Source organism: Mobula hypostoma, chromosome 7 (assembly GCF_963921235.1).
Source record: "Mobula hypostoma chromosome 7, sMobHyp1.1, whole genome shotgun sequence".
In the NCBI taxonomy this organism is placed as follows: domain Eukaryota; kingdom Metazoa; phylum Chordata; class Chondrichthyes; order Myliobatiformes; family Myliobatidae; genus Mobula; species Mobula hypostoma.
The window spans coordinates 158014253-158031324 of NC_086103.1; positions in this window are offsets into that span (position 1 = coordinate 158014253).

A 17072-nucleotide genomic window follows, 5' to 3' on the forward strand; every position below is an offset into this window, starting at 1 on the left:
TGCTTGCATACATGCAAGTGTTATCAAACTGTATCTGTAATTTGGTCCACAGGCATTTTGTGTCAGGCCTGCCAGGCAAATCCTGGTTTCTGGATACCTTGAATTTGACCAAGACCAGGCCTTTCAATATTTGATAGTTTTTAATATGATCTAGCAATGCTAAACTCCAGCAAGTACAGGTCCAGAGTCATCAAACGCTCCTCATGCATTAACCCTTTCATTCCCAGGATTATTCTCATGAACCTTGCTGAACCCTCTCCAATGCCAGCACATCCTTTATTAGATATGTGGCACGAAACTGCTTACAAAACTCCAAATGTGGTCTGACCAATACCTTATAAAGCCTCAGTGTTACATCCTTGCTTTCATGTTTTAGTCTCCTTTAAATTAATGTTAACATTATATTTGCCTTCCTTACTACCAGCTGAACCTGGAAGTTAATGTTTGCAACTCCAATTTCTGAATTTGCTTCCCATTTTGAAAATAGCCTACACCTTTATTCTTTCTTGCAAAGTACAGGATCATACACTTGCCTTCCCTATGTTCCATCTGCCACTTCTTTGCCCATCTCCTAATATGCCTGAGTCCTTCTGCAGACTCCCTGCTCTCTGAACACTACCTGCTCCTCCACCTATCTTTATATCATCCTCAAACTTGCCACTAAAACATGACTTCCATCATCCAGATCATTAACATACAACATGAAAAGTAGTGGACCCAAAACTGCCCCAATGGCAGCCAACCAGGAATGGCCCATTTTATTGTCACTCTTTGCCTTCTGCCTTTCAGCTAGTTCCTTTGACTCTCTTTTGTCTATCCAGCCCATTATTTCCTCAAAGAATTCAACAGATCTATCAGACAAGATTTCCCCTTAAGAGAAAGCATGCAGACTTCATCCTACTCCAAAACCTCATCCGTAATAATAGACTCTAACATCTTCCCAACCACTGAAGTCTGGCTAACTGGCCTATAATTCACTGTGTTTTGCCTCTCCCTAAAGAGTGGAGTGACGTTTATGATTGTCCTCTGAAACCCATTCCAGAACCTAGTGATTCTTGAAATATAATTACATAATGCCTCCACAGTCTCCTCAGCTACCTCCTTCAGAACCCTGGGATGTAGTCCACCTGGTCCAGGTGACTTGCATATATACCTTCAAACCTTTCAGCTTCCAAAACACCTTCTCCATGGTAATAGTGACTACACTCAATTCTGCCACCCTGATCCTCTTAAGTTTCTGGCATGTAACTGGTGTTTTCTACAGTGAATAATGATGCAAAATACTTATTCAGTTCCTCTGCTGTTTCTTTGTTCCCCGTTACTACATCTCCAGCATCATTTTCCAGCAGTCCGATGTCCACTCTTGACCCTCTTTTATATATCTGAAAAGTCTCTTTTATGTTATTAGCTAGCTTACCTTCATATGTCATTTTTTCTCTCCTTACTGCTCTTTTAGTTGCCTTCTGTGGGTTTTTAAAAGCTTCCCAATCCAACTAGCTGCCAACTTCCATTTGTTATATTGTATTCCCATTCTTTTACATTGATGCTGTTTTTGACTTCCCTCGGCAACCATGGTTGCCTCATCCTCACTCTAGAATTCTTCTTTGGAATCTCCTCTGCACCCTTTCAATGGTTTCATGTCCTTCCCTTAGTGAGGTGACCAGAATTGAGCACAGTACTCCAAGTGGTGTCTGGCCAGGATCCTAAATAGCTGCAACATTACCTCTCAGCTCCTAAACTCAGTCCCACAATTGATGAAGGCCAATGCACCATATGCCTTCTTAACCACAGAGTCAACCTGTGCAGCAGCTTTGAGTGTCCTATGGACTCAGATCCCAAGATCCGTCTGATCCTCCACACTGCCAAGGGCCTTATCATTAATGCTATATTCTGCCATCATATTTGGCCTACCAAAATGAACCACCTCACACTTATCTGGGTTGAACTCCATCTGCCACTTCTCAGCCCAGTCTTGCATCCTATCAATATCCTGCTGTAACCTCTTGACAGCCCTCCACACTATCCACAGCACCCCCAACCTTTGTGTCATCAGCAAATTTACTAACCCATCCCTCCACTTACTCATCCAGGTCATTTATAAAAATCATGAAGAGTAGGGGTCCCAGAACACCACTGGTTACTGACCTCCATGCAGAATATAATCCGTTTACAACATACCCTTTGCTTTCTGTGGACAAGCCCGTTCTGAATCCACAAAGGAATATCCCCTTGGATCCCATGCTTCCTTACTTTCTCAATAAGCCTTGCATGGGGTACCATATCAAATGCCTTGCTGAAATCCATATACACTACATCTATGGCTCTACCTTCATCAATATGTTTAGCCACATCCTCAAAAAATTCAATCAGCCTCATAAGGCATGACCTGCCTTCGACAAAGCCATGCTGCCTATTCCTAATCATATTATGCCTCCCCAAATGTTCATAAATCCTGTCTCTCAGGATCTTCTCCATCAACTTACTAACCACTGAAGTAAGATTCACTGGTCTATAATTTCCTGGGCTATCCCTACTCCCTTTCTTGAATAAGGGAACAACATTCGCAACCCTTCAATCCTCCAGAACCTCCCTCATCCTCTTTGATGATGCAAAGACCATCACCAGAAGCTTAACAATCTCCTCCCTTGCTTCCCACAGTAGCCTGGGGTACATTCCGTCTGGTTCCGGTGATGTATCCAACTTGATGCTTTCCAAAAGCTCCAGCACATCCTCTTCCTCAATATCTACATGCTCAAGCTTTTCAGTCCACTGCAAGTCATCCCTACAATCGCCAAGATCCTTTTCCTGAGTGAATACTGAAGCAAAGTATTCATTTATTACCTCTGCTATCTCCTCCGGTTCCATACACACTTTTCCACTGTCACACTTGATTGGTCGTATTTTCTCACATCTTATCCTCTTGCTCTTCACGTACTTGTAGAATGCCTTGGGGTTTTCCTTAATCCTGTCCACCAGGGCTTTCTCATGGCCCCTTCTGGCTCTTCTAATTTTATTCTTAAGCTCCTTCCTGCTAGCGATATAATCTTCTAGATCTCCATCACTACCTAGTTTTTGAACCTTTCGCAAGCTCTTCTTTTCTTCTTGACTAGATTTACAACAGCCTTTGTACACCATGATTCCTGTACCCTACCATCCTTTCCCTGTCTCATTGGAACGTACCTAAGCAGAACCCCATGCAAGTATCCCCTGAACATTTGCCACATTTCTTCCGTACATTTCCCTGAGAACATCTGGTTCCAATTTATGCTTCCAAGTTCCTGCCAGATAGCCTCATATTTCCAATTAAATGTTTCCCTAACTTGTCTGTTCCTATCCCTCTCCAATGCTATGGTAAAGGAGATAGAATTGTGATCACTATCTCCAAAATGCTCTCCCACTGAGAGACCTGACACCTGACCAGGTTCATTTCCCAATACCAGATCAAGTACAGCCTCTCCTCGTGTAGGCTTATCTACATATTGTGTCAAGAAACCTTCCTGAACACACCTAACAAACTCCACCCCATCTGAACCCCTCACTCGAGGTAGATGCCAATCAATATTTGGGAAATTAAAATCTCCCAACACAACAACTCTTATTATTATTCCTCTCCATAATCTGTCTCCCTATCTGCTCCTCGATGTCCCTGTTACTATTGGGTGGTCTATAAAAAAACACCCAGTAGAGTTATTGTCCCCTTCCTTTTCCTAACTTCCACCCACAGAGACTCCGCAGACAACCCCTCTATGACTTCCGCCTTTTCCGCAGCCATGACACTATCTCTGATCAACAGTGCCAAGCCCCCACCTCTTTTGCCTTTCTCCCTCTCCTTTCTGAAACATTTAAAGCCTGCCACTTGAAGTAGCCATTCCTGCCCCTGCACCTCCAAGTCTCTGTAATGGCCACATCATAGCTCCAAGGGCAGATCTACGCTCTAAGCTCATCTGCTTTGTTTATAATACACCTTGCATTAAAATAGACACATTTCAAACCATTCAGTCTGAGCGAGTCCCTTCTCTATCACCTGCCTATCCTCCCTCTCGCACTGTCCCCAAGATTTCTCTATTTGTGAGCCAACCGCCCCTTCCTCCATCACTTCAGTTCGGTTCCCACCCCACAGTAATTCTAGTTTAAACTCCCCCCAACAGCCTTTGCAAACCTCCTGCCCAAATATTGGTCCCTCTGGGATTCAAGTGCAACCTGTCCTTTTTGTACAGGTTCCACCTGCCCCAAAAGAGGTCCCAGTGATCCAGAAATCTGAATCCCTGCCTCCTGCTCCAATCCCTCATATGATAAAGATTTGCAGATATTCTGGAACCAAACAATAAAATGCTGATACATGATGATGATACCAAAACAGCATATTCCTATTGTTTTATTAATGTATAGAAAATTCCTGAACACTATTCAGTTATGATCTTCTCAATGGATGAAGTTCCAAATTAATGCTGACAGGAAGCCCACAAAGCAGGAACCTCACTACAGATGAGAGTATTGATCTGCGTTATATAATAAAAATGATATCTTCGATTGTCCTGCATTCATAATTGTACATACTTCGCAGCACACTGATGGGCAAAGTATTATGGTCATGGGCATCCAGCATACCTGAACTTTGTAAACAGTATCTAACAGGAATTAATGAAGTTTATAAAGCTTAAAGACATATTCAGATAAATTAGTTTAATTAGTTATTCTGTTAATTAATTTCAAGCTTAACCTTCTACTTTTTACTAGCTGCAGACAATTATCATCTTTTCTAGTTAGATGGTCAGATTATCAGAGTCATTAGCCTCTTATTGACCTCCAAAAACTTCACACAACTGAGAACAGAGAGTCTTTGTGACTTTGAGTAGATAGGTGCCTTGACCTATTAGCAATCCCGGTCCTCTCAGGATTATATCTGTACAACTGCACTGCTTTAGTTGGAAATTGACTTTAACTTAAAGTGGAAAGATAACATTTGTAAAACAATGTTAATGAACAGACTTGTATTCAGATGATGCAAGAAATATGAAACTGTGAAGGATAGTCAAATATCCAAACAAAGATTGAATTATAAAATATCCAGAGGGAAGATATGTCTACGAAGGTTCTCAGTCATCCAGGTCATTGTATATCAAGCAATAGTAAATCAAGGCAACTGGACTTGTCTAGAAGACATTTCACTACTCATCTGAGAGGCTTTTCCAGTTCTAATCCATGGTGGGTTGCAGAGACTAATGACCATCTTATTACCTCCATGAATCTTAACAACCCACATAACTGCTATACCTTTAAACAATGCACAGAGTTTATAAGCCAGAAAACTACCCACCATGGATCAGAACTAAAGAAGCCTCTCAGATGAGTGGCAAAATGTCTTCTAGACAACGCAGCAAGTCAAGTTGCTTTGATTTACTACTGCTTGATATCGAAAGGGAATATTTATTTACTGAAACCGACATTCTAGAAACATAGAAAACCTACAGCACAATACAGGCCCTTTGGCCCACAAAGCTGTGCCAAACATGTCTTTACCTTAGAAATTACCTAGGGTTGCCCATAGCCCTCTATTTTTTTAAGCTCCATGTACCTATCCAAGAGTCTCTTAAAAGACCCTATCGTTTCCACCTCCACCAGTCACCAGCAGCCCATTCCACGCTCTCATCACTCTCTGCATAAAAAACTTACCCCTGACATCTCCTCTGTACCTACTTCCAAGCACCTTAAAACTGTGCCCTCTCGTGCTAGCCATTTCAGCCCTGGGAAAAAGCCTCTGACTATCCACATGATCAATGTCTCTCATCATCTTGTACACCTCTATCAGGTCACCTCTCATCCTCTGTCGCTCCAAGGAGAAAAGGCCAAGTTCACTCAACCTATTCTCATAAGGCATGCTCCCCAATCATCATTGTAAATCTCCTCTGCACCCTTTCTATGGTTTCTGCGTCCTTCCTATAGTGAAGTCCAAGTGGAGTCTTACCAGGGTCCTATGTAGCTGCAACATTATCTCTCGGCTCTTAAACCCAATCCCACGATTGATGAAGTCCAATGCATTGTATGCCTTCTTAGCCACAGAGTCAACCTGTGCAGCAGCTTAGTGTCCTATGGACTCTGACCCCAAGATCCATCTGATCCTCTACACTGCCAAAGGTTCTACCATTAATGCTATATTTGACCTACCAAAATGAACTACCTCATACTTATCTGGGTTGAACTCAATCTGCCACTTCTCAGCCCAGTCTTGCATCCTATCAATGTCCCATTGTAACCTCTGACAGCCCTCCACACTATCTACAACACCCCCAACCTTTATGTAATAAGCAAATTTACTAACTCATCCCTCCACTTCCTCATCCAGGTCATTTATAAAAATCATGAAGAGTGGGGATCCCAGAACAGATCCGTGAGCCACACCATTGGTCACCAACCTCCATGCAGAATATGACCCATCTACAACCACTCTGCCTTCTGTGGGCAAGCCAGTTCTGGATCCACAAAGTGATGTCCCTTTGGATCCCATGCGTCCTTATTTTCTCAATAAACCTTGCATGGGGTACCTTATCAAACGCCTTGCTGAAATCCATATACACTACATCTACTGCTCTACCTTCATCAATGTGTTTAGTCACATCCTCAAAAATTTCAATCAGACTCGTAAGGCACGACCTGCCTTTGACAAAGCCGTGCTGACTATTCCTAATCATATTATGCCTCTCCAAATATGCATAAATCCTGCCTCTCAGGATCTTCTTCAACAACTTACCAACCACTGAAGTAAGTCTCACTGGTCTATAATTTCCTGGGCTATTTCTACGTTCATGTTCTAAATGGGACTGTTCATGTTCACTGAATTAACATGCAATGTATAAATCATTATCTACTCAATTTCTCATACAAAAGCTGAGGGTCAAAACAGTAGTCAGAGTGGAGGTGGTAGGGTGGGGTTGGGTGGTGGAGTGAAGCCTTTAAAGCTGGTGTCATCTATTTGCCAAACCCTCAGAGACTGGCAAGTTTATTACACCACACATATTGTCATTAAGAAGTCAGTGAATGATTTGTTAGATGTTTGATCATTATAACAACCGAGATGGTTAATTAATCATTCAAAGGGGTGTACCCCTAGACTCTAGGGTATAGAGAATCCCTCCTTTAATAACTCAAAGCAACATTTTAAGTGTGACATTATTATTTTTAGTGAAAAAGGTACTTACTTTTCTCAGGATTCCTGTGGTTTACGTTGGTTCCCTCAATGTGTAGAGTCATGGAACTCTAAATATAGCACAGAAACAGGCCTTTTGGCCCAACCAGTCCATGCCAAGCCATTAATCTGCCCTGTCCAATCAACTTGCACCAGACCATAACCCTCCATTCTACTTTCATTCATGCACTTACCCAAATTTCTCTTAAATGTTGAAATCAAACCTTCACCACCACTTCCACTGGCAGGCTGGTCCACTTCTCACCACCCTCTGAGTCAAGAATTAACCCCTCATGTTCTCTTTAAACATTTCACCTTTCAGCCTTAACCCATGGCCTCTAGTTTTAGTCTCACCCAACCTCAGTGGAAAAAGCAGAGAGTACTGGGTGCATAGAAGCAGCAGATGCATTAGGGACATTTAAGAAACTCTTGGATAGACACATGCATGATAGAAAACTGGACAGCTATGTAGGCAGTAAGGGTTAGATTGATCTTAGAGTATGGTAAAAGGTACTGTGCTGTAATGTTCTATATTCTATGTAAAAGAGTAGTCAGTGAAAGAGTGGAGTAAAAAAAGGATTATCTTGTGGAGAGCTATATTTTATTATATTATTATAATTGGCATTGACCAAGGAATACATATGTACAACAACACACACAACATACTGGAGGAACTCAGCAAGTCAGGCAGCAACTATGGAAGGGAATAAACAGTTGATGTTTCTGCCTGAGGCCCTTCAGCAGGACGCTTTGTGTGTGTTGCTCAAGATTTCCAGCACCTGCTGAATCTCTTGTACACATAGGTACAACATCTTGCATAAGGTATTTCCTGTGTCTAAACAGTAGCATGCTTAGAATGTACCATACACATTGGCAGCAAGTTTCTTGTTTATCTTTTATTAGTTTAGCAGAAGAGCTCCCAAAAACTTGAGTTGAAATCACATCAAAGTTGAAATTACAGTTGGTGATGATCCCTGGCATATAGAAAACCATGAAATCCACAAACATATTGTAAGCAAAGCAACACAAGTAAAGACAACCACTGTGAAATAGCCAAAGGCAATATGAAACTTGCTGGTCAATTGTATTATTAATCATTCTTTTTCTCCAGCCAACACACTTTTCATCCCTCTTCCCTCCGGGAGAAGGCTCAGGAGCTTGAAGACTCGTACGGCCAGATTTGGGAACAGCTTCTTTCCAACTGTGATAAGACTGCTGAACGGATCCTGACCGGGATCTGGGCCGTACCCTCCAAATATCCGGACCTGCCTCTTGGTTTTTTTGCACTACCTTACTTTCCATTTTTCTATTTTCTATTTATGATTTATAATTTTAATTTTTAATATTTACTAATTTTTACTATTTTTAATATTTAATATTTGTAATCCAGGGAGTGGGAAGCACAGAATCAAATACTGCTGTGATGATTGTACATTCTAGTATCAATTGTTTTGGCAACAATAAAGAATAAAGTATAAATATTTATACTTAGCATATTTGTAAACTCCGAAACAAAAAAAATACAGGTGTTAAAACTTTAAAATAAGAACAGAAAATGCTAGAAAACTCAGCAGCACAGGCAGCATCACTGGAGAGAGAAATAATTAATATCTTGGGTCTAAAGCACTCCTTCATAACTGAGAGACATGATAGTCTCAGTAGCAGAGGGCGGAATTGCTCTGAGACAGTGAATAATGTGGCAGTGAAAAGCATTTACGCTTCTTCATGTAATTTGTTACTGATGTCCATGTAATGCTGCACAGTCTGGCCTACTGGGTTATACAAAGCAGATCAGGGAAAGGAAAAATGGTATGGGAGTTACAGTGCATTTCTGTATTAGATGTTTCAGGGCAAATACCTACAATAGGAGAATAGAATGGACAACTGTAATGGAATCTACGTTTTCTTTCATGCATGAATTAATTTTGGTTCCTTTGTTTTTTATTGAACTGCCAGAGCCAATTATATCTCTATTAAGATGTTTTCGTTAAAATATATGAGATTAATTGCACAAATCTTAACAAGCTGTTTCCTCAGAGAAGAGAGTCAAGAAATAAAGACATGGGGTATCTTTTGGTCAGAGGGTAGGATTGGAATGGAACAGGTTCAACATTTCTGGTTGGTGATTTTGAATCACAGCACAAAGTAAGGGGATCGAACAGGAAAGTGAACCAAAGGTGTATGATCAATCACGATCTTCAATAATGAGAAGCAACCTCAAGGTGTGTATGATCCACTTCAACTCACAAAAGATTCTGCAGGTGCTGGAATTCTTGAGCAACCCTCTTCACTTGCCTTCTCGCCATATCATTTGATGCCCGGACCAATCAGGAAATGATCAATTTCTGCCTTAAATATACGCATGGACTTGGCCTCCACCACAGTCGGTGGCAGAGCATTCCTCAGATTCACCACTCTCTGACTGAAAAAATTCCTCCTTACCTCTGTTCTAAAGGGTCACCCCTCAATTTTGAGGCTGTGCCCTCCAGTTTTAGACACCTCCACCATAGGAAACATCCTCTCCACATCCAACCTATCTAGTCCTTTCAACATTCGGTAGGTTTCAATGAGATCCCAACGCATTCTTCTAAATTCCAGTGAGTATAGCCCCAAAGCTGCCTAATGTTCCTCACGTCCTTTTCGTCTAGGTTATATCTTCCCCAGAAGAGATCCCAATGATCCAGAAATCTGAAACCTTGCCACCTGCACCAATCCTCAGCCACTCATTCATTTGTTCTATCATTCTATTCCTGTCCTGACTAGCATGTGGTACTGGGAATAACCCAGAGATTACTTTGGAGGTCCTGTTCTTCAGCCACTTCCCTAACTCCCTATACTCACTGTGCAAGACCTCTTCCCCCTTTCTACCTATGTTATTGGTGCCAGTATATACCATAACCTTTGTCTGCTTACCCTCCCTCTTGAGAATCTTCTACAGCTGCTCTGAGACAACCTGGACCCTAACACACCATCCTGGCATCTCTTTCATGGCCACAGAAATTCCTGTTTGTCCCCTAATGGTCAATTCTCCTATTACCATTGTTCTTTTGGGCATTCACTGAACTATGTGAGAACACAGCGGGCAACTAAAAAAGACATAAGGCGAGAAAAAATGAAATATGAAGGTAAGCTAGGCAATAGCATAGAAGAGGATACCAAAAGTTTTTGCCAATATATCAAAGTAAAAGAAAGGCAAGGGTGGACATTGGACCACTGGAAAATGATGCTGGAGAGGTAGTAATGGGGAACAAAGAAATGGTAGACGAACTTCATAAGTATTTTGTGTCAGTCTTTACTGTGGATGATATGAGCAGAATGCCAGAAATTTGAGGATGTCAGGAGGCAGAAGTGAGTTCAATTGCTACTACTAGCGCTTGGGAAGCTGAAAGGTCTGAAGGTAGACCTTTCACCAGGAATGGACCAAGGTTTGGAAAGAGGCAACTGAAGAGATTGTGCGGGCATTAGTAGTGATACTTCAAGAATCACTAGATTTGGGAGTGGCTCTGGAAGACTGCAAAATTGCAAATGTCACTCCACTCTTTAAGAAGGGTGGGAGGCAGAAGAAAGGAAATTATAGACTAGTTAGCCTGACCTCATTGGTTGGGATGTTGAAGTCCATTATTAAGGGTGAGATTTTGGTGGGATGTGATAAAGTCAAAATAGAAGGAATTTAGAAGGCTGAGAGGGGATCTTATTGAAACATATAAGATTATTAAGGGATTGGACATGCTGGAGGCAGGAAGCATGTTCCTGCTGATGGGTGAGTCCAGAGCCAGAGGCCACAGTTTAAGAATTAGGGGTAGGCCATTTAGAATGGAGTTGAGGAAAAACTTTTTCACCCAGAGAGTGGTGGATCTATGGAATGCTTTGCCCCAGAAGGCTGTGGAGGCCAAGTCTCTGGATGCTTTCAAGAAAGAGATGGATAGAGCTCTTAAAGATAGCGGAATCAAAGGTTGTGGGAATAAGGCAGGAACTGGATACTGATTGTGGACGATCAGCCATGATCACAGTGAATGGCGGTGCTGGCTCGAAGGGCCGAATGGCCTACTCCTGCACCTATTGTCTATTGTCTATAGTTTCCTTAAGGGGAAACCTTGCCTGAAAAATCTGTTGGAATCCTTTGAAGATATAACAAGCAGGATAGACAAAGGAGAATTGGTTGATGTAAACTTGGATTTTCAGAAGGCCCTTGACAAGATGCCACACATGAGGCTGCTTAACAAGTTAAGAGACCATGGTATTACAGAAAAGATAGAAGTATGGATAAAGCAGTGGCTGATTGGCAGGAGGCAAAGAATGGGAATAAAGGGAGCCTTTTCTGGTTGGCTGCCAGTGACTAATGGTGTTCCACAAGGGTTTGTGTTGGGACCGCTTCTTTTTATGTTATATGTCAATGACTTGGATGATGGAATTAATGGCTTTGTTGCAATCTTGCAGATGATACAATAGGTGGAGGGCAGGTAGTTTTGAGGAAGTAGAGAAGCTATAGAAGGACTTAGATTAGGAGAATGGGCAGAAATGGCAGATGGAATACAGTGTTGGGAAGTGTATGGCCATGCACTTTGGTAGAATAAATAAAAAGCTCTTATAAGCAGAGAGAAAATTCAAAAATTGTTGGTGCAAAGGGTCTTGGGAGTCCTTGTGCAGGATTTCCTAAAGTTAACTTACGGGTTGTGTTGGTGGTAAAGAAGGCAAATGCAATCTTAGCATTCATTTTGAAAGGATTAGAATATAAGAGCAACAACGGAATGCCAAGTCTATATAAGACATTGGCCAGTCTGCATTTGGAATTTTGTGAGCAGTTTTGAGCCCATTATCTGAGAAAAAATGTGCTGGCGTTGGAGAGGTTCCAGAGGAGGTTCATGAGAATGATTCTGGGAATGAAAGGTTTAACATATGAGGAACGTTTGATGGATCTGGGCCTGTACTTGCTAGAGTTTAGGAGAATGGAGGTGAGGGTCAGATCTAATTGAAACCTATCGAATACTGGAAGGCCTAGATAGCGTGGATGTGGAGAGGATGTTTGCTGTAGTGTGTGAGTCTCAGACTAGGTAATACAGCCTCAGAGTGACATCCATTTAGAACAGAGATGAGGAGGAATTTCTTTAGCCTAAGGTTGTGAATCTGTGGAATTCACTGCCACGGATGGTTGTGGAGGACAAGTCATTGAGTATATTTAAAGCAGAGGTTGATAAATTCTTGATAAGTCAGGGCGTCAAAGGAGAATGGGGTTGAGAGGGATAATAAATCAGCCAAGATAAAATGGCAGAGCAGGCTTGATGGGCCAGATGTCCTATTTCTGCTCCTATGCCTTATGGTCTAAAACGAATCTCCAAGTAGTATATGGTGATATATATACTTCGATGATATACTTGTTTTGAACTTTAAGATTCAGTAAGAGAGTAAACTTTGGCTAAGCCACACTTTGAGTATTGTCTGCAGTTCTGGTCACCCCATTACAAAAAGGATGGGGTCAGTTTGAATAGTGTGAGAAGAGATTTACCAGAATGCTGCATATATTAGAGGATATTAGCCTTGATTAGAAACTGGATAAACATGGACTGTTTTCTCTGACATGTCAGAGGCTGAGGAGAGACACGATAAACCTTTATAAATTGAAGAAAGACAGAGGAAGGGTAGACAGTCTGAATCTTTTTCAGAGTGTAGAAATTCAAGTACCAGGGGGCATATCTTTAAGGTGAGAGAAGGAATGTTTAAAGAAGACGTGTGGGGTGTGATAGGTGTCTGGATCACGCTACCAGAGTTGATGGTGGAAACAAATACAATAGGGGTGTTTAAGTGGCTTTTAGATTAACACTTGAATATGCAAAGAATGGAGGGATATGCATAATGTACAGGCAGAAGCAATTAGTTTAATTTGGCATCATATTCAGCATAGACTTTGTGATTTGAAGGGCTTGTTTTTGTGTTCTACTGTTCTATGTTTTCGGTTTAAAATATTATTTAAACACTGAGGTTGTGTATGTCATATCATTATTTCTCACCATGTTTTCTTTTTTTGCATCATAAGGGATTCACTTGTGATTCCACAGACAGTATTGATAATGCAATGTGATAAAAAGCCAATTTTAATTTTATTGTTATGAACCAAGATAAAGCCATTCTCGTTACAGTAGCATTCTCTTCTAGCAGTGCACGGAAGTGTTGAAAGGAATCAATAACAGAACATTTAAAGCAAATAGGATAGCGACTCTATAACACACAGGAAAAACTAATGTGCATCCATTTTAATGAAATTTTGTGAGTGGTAACATTTTGTTATTGAGGGTACTGTTAAGACAAACTGATTAGAAATACTCAGCATGGTTGTGTGCAGGTCTCACAAAGTTGACTGAGTTTTCTGAAGAAGCGGCCATGAGGATTGATTATGAGCAAGGTTAGGTTAATGAGGCAGTGGGTGACTAGCAGTGTAATGCAGGGATCGGTACTGGGTCCACTGTTGTTCATTATCATGAACTGTTTTATCATGGCACATAGCATCTCCAGCCTCCCATACAATGGTGACCCACGGAAATTATTTACCACTAGACCAAGTCCATCTCCCTAGCTCAACAAATATCCCTGGAGCATCTGGACAGTAAAGACACCTATATTAGACTTTTGTTTATTGTCTACTGCTCCATCTTCAAAACTATAATTCCAAGCAAACTCATCTTCAAACTGCAAGACCTGGGACTCGGCACCTCCCTTTGCTTTGGATCCTTGATTTCCATTTCAACAGACTTCAATCAGCAAGGATAGGCAGCAACACCTCTACCATGCTCCACAAGGCTACATCCACTTCTACACCCCAAACACTCGTGCCTCATTCTGATTCAACTCCATCTACAAGTTTGTAGACGATACCACTTTAGTGGGTCGAATCTCATATAGGTGCAGAAAAGATTAACAAGGATGTTACTGGGGCTTGAGGGCCTCAGTTGTTAGAGTGACTGGACAAGCTGGGACTTTATTTATTTATTTATTGAGATGCAGCACGGAATCCACCCATCCAGCTTCCTGAGCCGTGCCACCCAGCAACCCCTGACTTAACCTAGCCTAATCGTAGGACAATTAACCATGACCAATTAACCTACCAACTGGTACACCTTTGCACTGTGGGAGGAAGCTCACAGAGTCATGGGGAGAACGTACAAGCTCCTTACAGACAGCGACAGGTCTCCAGAGAACGGGAGGCAGAGGGGTGACTTACAGAGGTCATTAAAATCACAACAGGAATAGATGATGTGAATATTCACAGTCTCTCCCCAGGGTAGGAGAGTCTAAAATGTGAGGGCATGGATGTAAAGTGAGAGGGGAAAGATTTAAAGGCCACTTGAGGGTGACATTTTCACATAGAGGGTGCTGGGTTTGTGGAATGAGCTGCAAGAGGAACTGGTCAATGTGGGTACAATTTTGTTTGGACAGGTGCATGCATAAAAAAAAAGTTTAGAGAGATATGGACCAAATGCAGGCAAATGGGAGAAGCTGGGACAGGTAACTAACTCGGTCAGCATGAGTTGAGCTGAGGGGCCTATTTCTGTGCTATAACTTTATGACACTATGAGATATGAAAGATGATTTGTACTGGGGATCTCTACAGACCTATTTATGTTCCACAGCTGTTACATCAACACGGGTAATACTTCTGCTTGTAAACAGAGTTGGCATCAAAGTTCCAGCAGCAAAGCAGGAGAAGCCCAGAGGAAATTCAACCCATGGGTGTGAAGAATACTGACCAGCAGATGAGGAGGAGAAATGGCTTGATCAAGCATGATAGGAAGAAAGGCTGTTGCGAGCCATGTGTACTCAAAAGACGAGGGAAATTAGGAAGCCAGAATTATATTTCATGGAAAAGTTGTTATTGGAAAGAAAATGGGAAAGAGCTTGTGAACTGAAGAAGGGTAGAAAGTACGACAATCGGGCTATGAAGAGATGGCCAGGAATGACAATAGAAGAAGCAGGATGGATGACTATCTCAGAGATGAAGAAATCCATTAATTTATCCATCACTTTACATACTTTCTGAGAAATAAGTAAGTTGTACCTTTTCCATGATTTCAGACACTCTTCTAATGCACCATTTTGCAATGATTATATTGCAAATTAGTGTTTTAATCAATATTTCAAATGTGCATGAAATGTGATTAGTAGAATATTTTTGGTGTCACTATTACTGCACCTTATTCTGAAAATACTAAAAGCTAAAGCTAAGTAACTTTGGTTATTTACACCACTATCAGTTCTAATTAAAGTCACAATACCTGGACATGTGAAGTGTTCTCATAGAATGTCATGAGTATTGTTCTGTTCTTTAAGTAAGGCAGCCAGGATCATTTGATTAAATTACTTTTCCAGTTCAAGTAGACTCATTGTCACAATGATTTCCTCTTGATTACTTCTCTTTATGAGGTAAATGCTTCAATATCAGCTAATGACAGTTGGAAGCTATAATTTTCTTTTCTAACATATCAGGAGAGGCTACAGTCTGCCGATGTAAATGTGTATCTGTGTGTGGGTGTATGAACAAGGAAGCTAAGCGGTCCTATTGTGAAATACAGCCATGCATTGTTCAAAAGCTTTGAATTCTAAAGAGTGCTATCAGTAACAGAGTGGAGCTTGAAGTGGAATTATTGGTTGATTAGGAAAGGCTAATGGTACAGTATTTGGATAATGAGGGAAGGGCCTTAAAGATCGACGGATCTAGAGAAATGATCCTGAGAGAGTAGCACTGCACTGAACCAGCAGATATATACAGCAGAGACAAGGAGTAAGTGAGTTTCAAACATTATGAACTTGCAAACCTGGATGAAATTGCTGAAGAAGATGTTAAATACATGGGATATGACCAAATGGAAAAATGGCTGGAGTCGCTTAGTACTTTAGTGCCAGGGTGTTTAATAGGTGTGTCAAAAATCAAACTGACAAACATTGGCAAAATTGACTAAAAGAAAACTGCTAATATTTATAAAAAGATATCTACCTGAAAACACAACAATAGGTCTATACTGTTTTTATTCAGTGTCAACTCCTGCCAGCCCCAATCTCTCTCCCTCACTGAGGATGTTGAGCTCCTACTTGTTTGGCACTAGGACAGACCATCTTTAATTACCAATGAAGTTAACTTACAACTACATATCAATTAGAATAGGACATACCCCACAATGTAGTTCCAATCACTACAAAATAAACAGAAGTATTAACCTTCAGTACAGTATACAAACAACATATACACATCCCCACTACCAAAGAAATGGAATATTCTGTTGTGTATGACAGGAAAGGCACCATTAAGCCAAACCGAATGCATCAGTTCGGTTTAGGACTCATTACAAGAATATACCGAGGCAGCATTGAAGTGCATGCGTTAAGTGCAATGACAACAGAATGGCAAGGCAATGTCTGTGTGTGTGTAAATGCATGTGTGTTGGGAGTGCATTTACCAAGAGCTCTCCCTCACAGAAAACACAACGGGATATTTCTGCCAGAATAAGAATCTTGAAAACACTGCAAGGGAGATTATGGAGATGGGAGAAGAAGCATTGAGGAAGTAGAAGGATTAGAAATAGTTTGCAACTTCTATAAGCTAGGAGGTAATTTGCTCTCAGAATGTGGGCAAAACCATCCAGGCTGCATTTATTGGTCATGTCTAGTTGCCCTTAAAAGAAGATCTGGAGCCTGCTGAACTCTGTCATGGTTTTTTTTTATTAATGGATCATTCAAAAAGCCCTTGTAAGACAACTGAATTGTTTAGGCTAGGAGTCACTTTGGGTCTGAGGAAGCAGGAATAGTAGGTTACTTTCAGAAAAGTATAATAGCAAACTAGTTGACTCATATAATAATTAAACAGTTTTCATAACAACTATACTGGTGGTTGTGCATAAGTTAA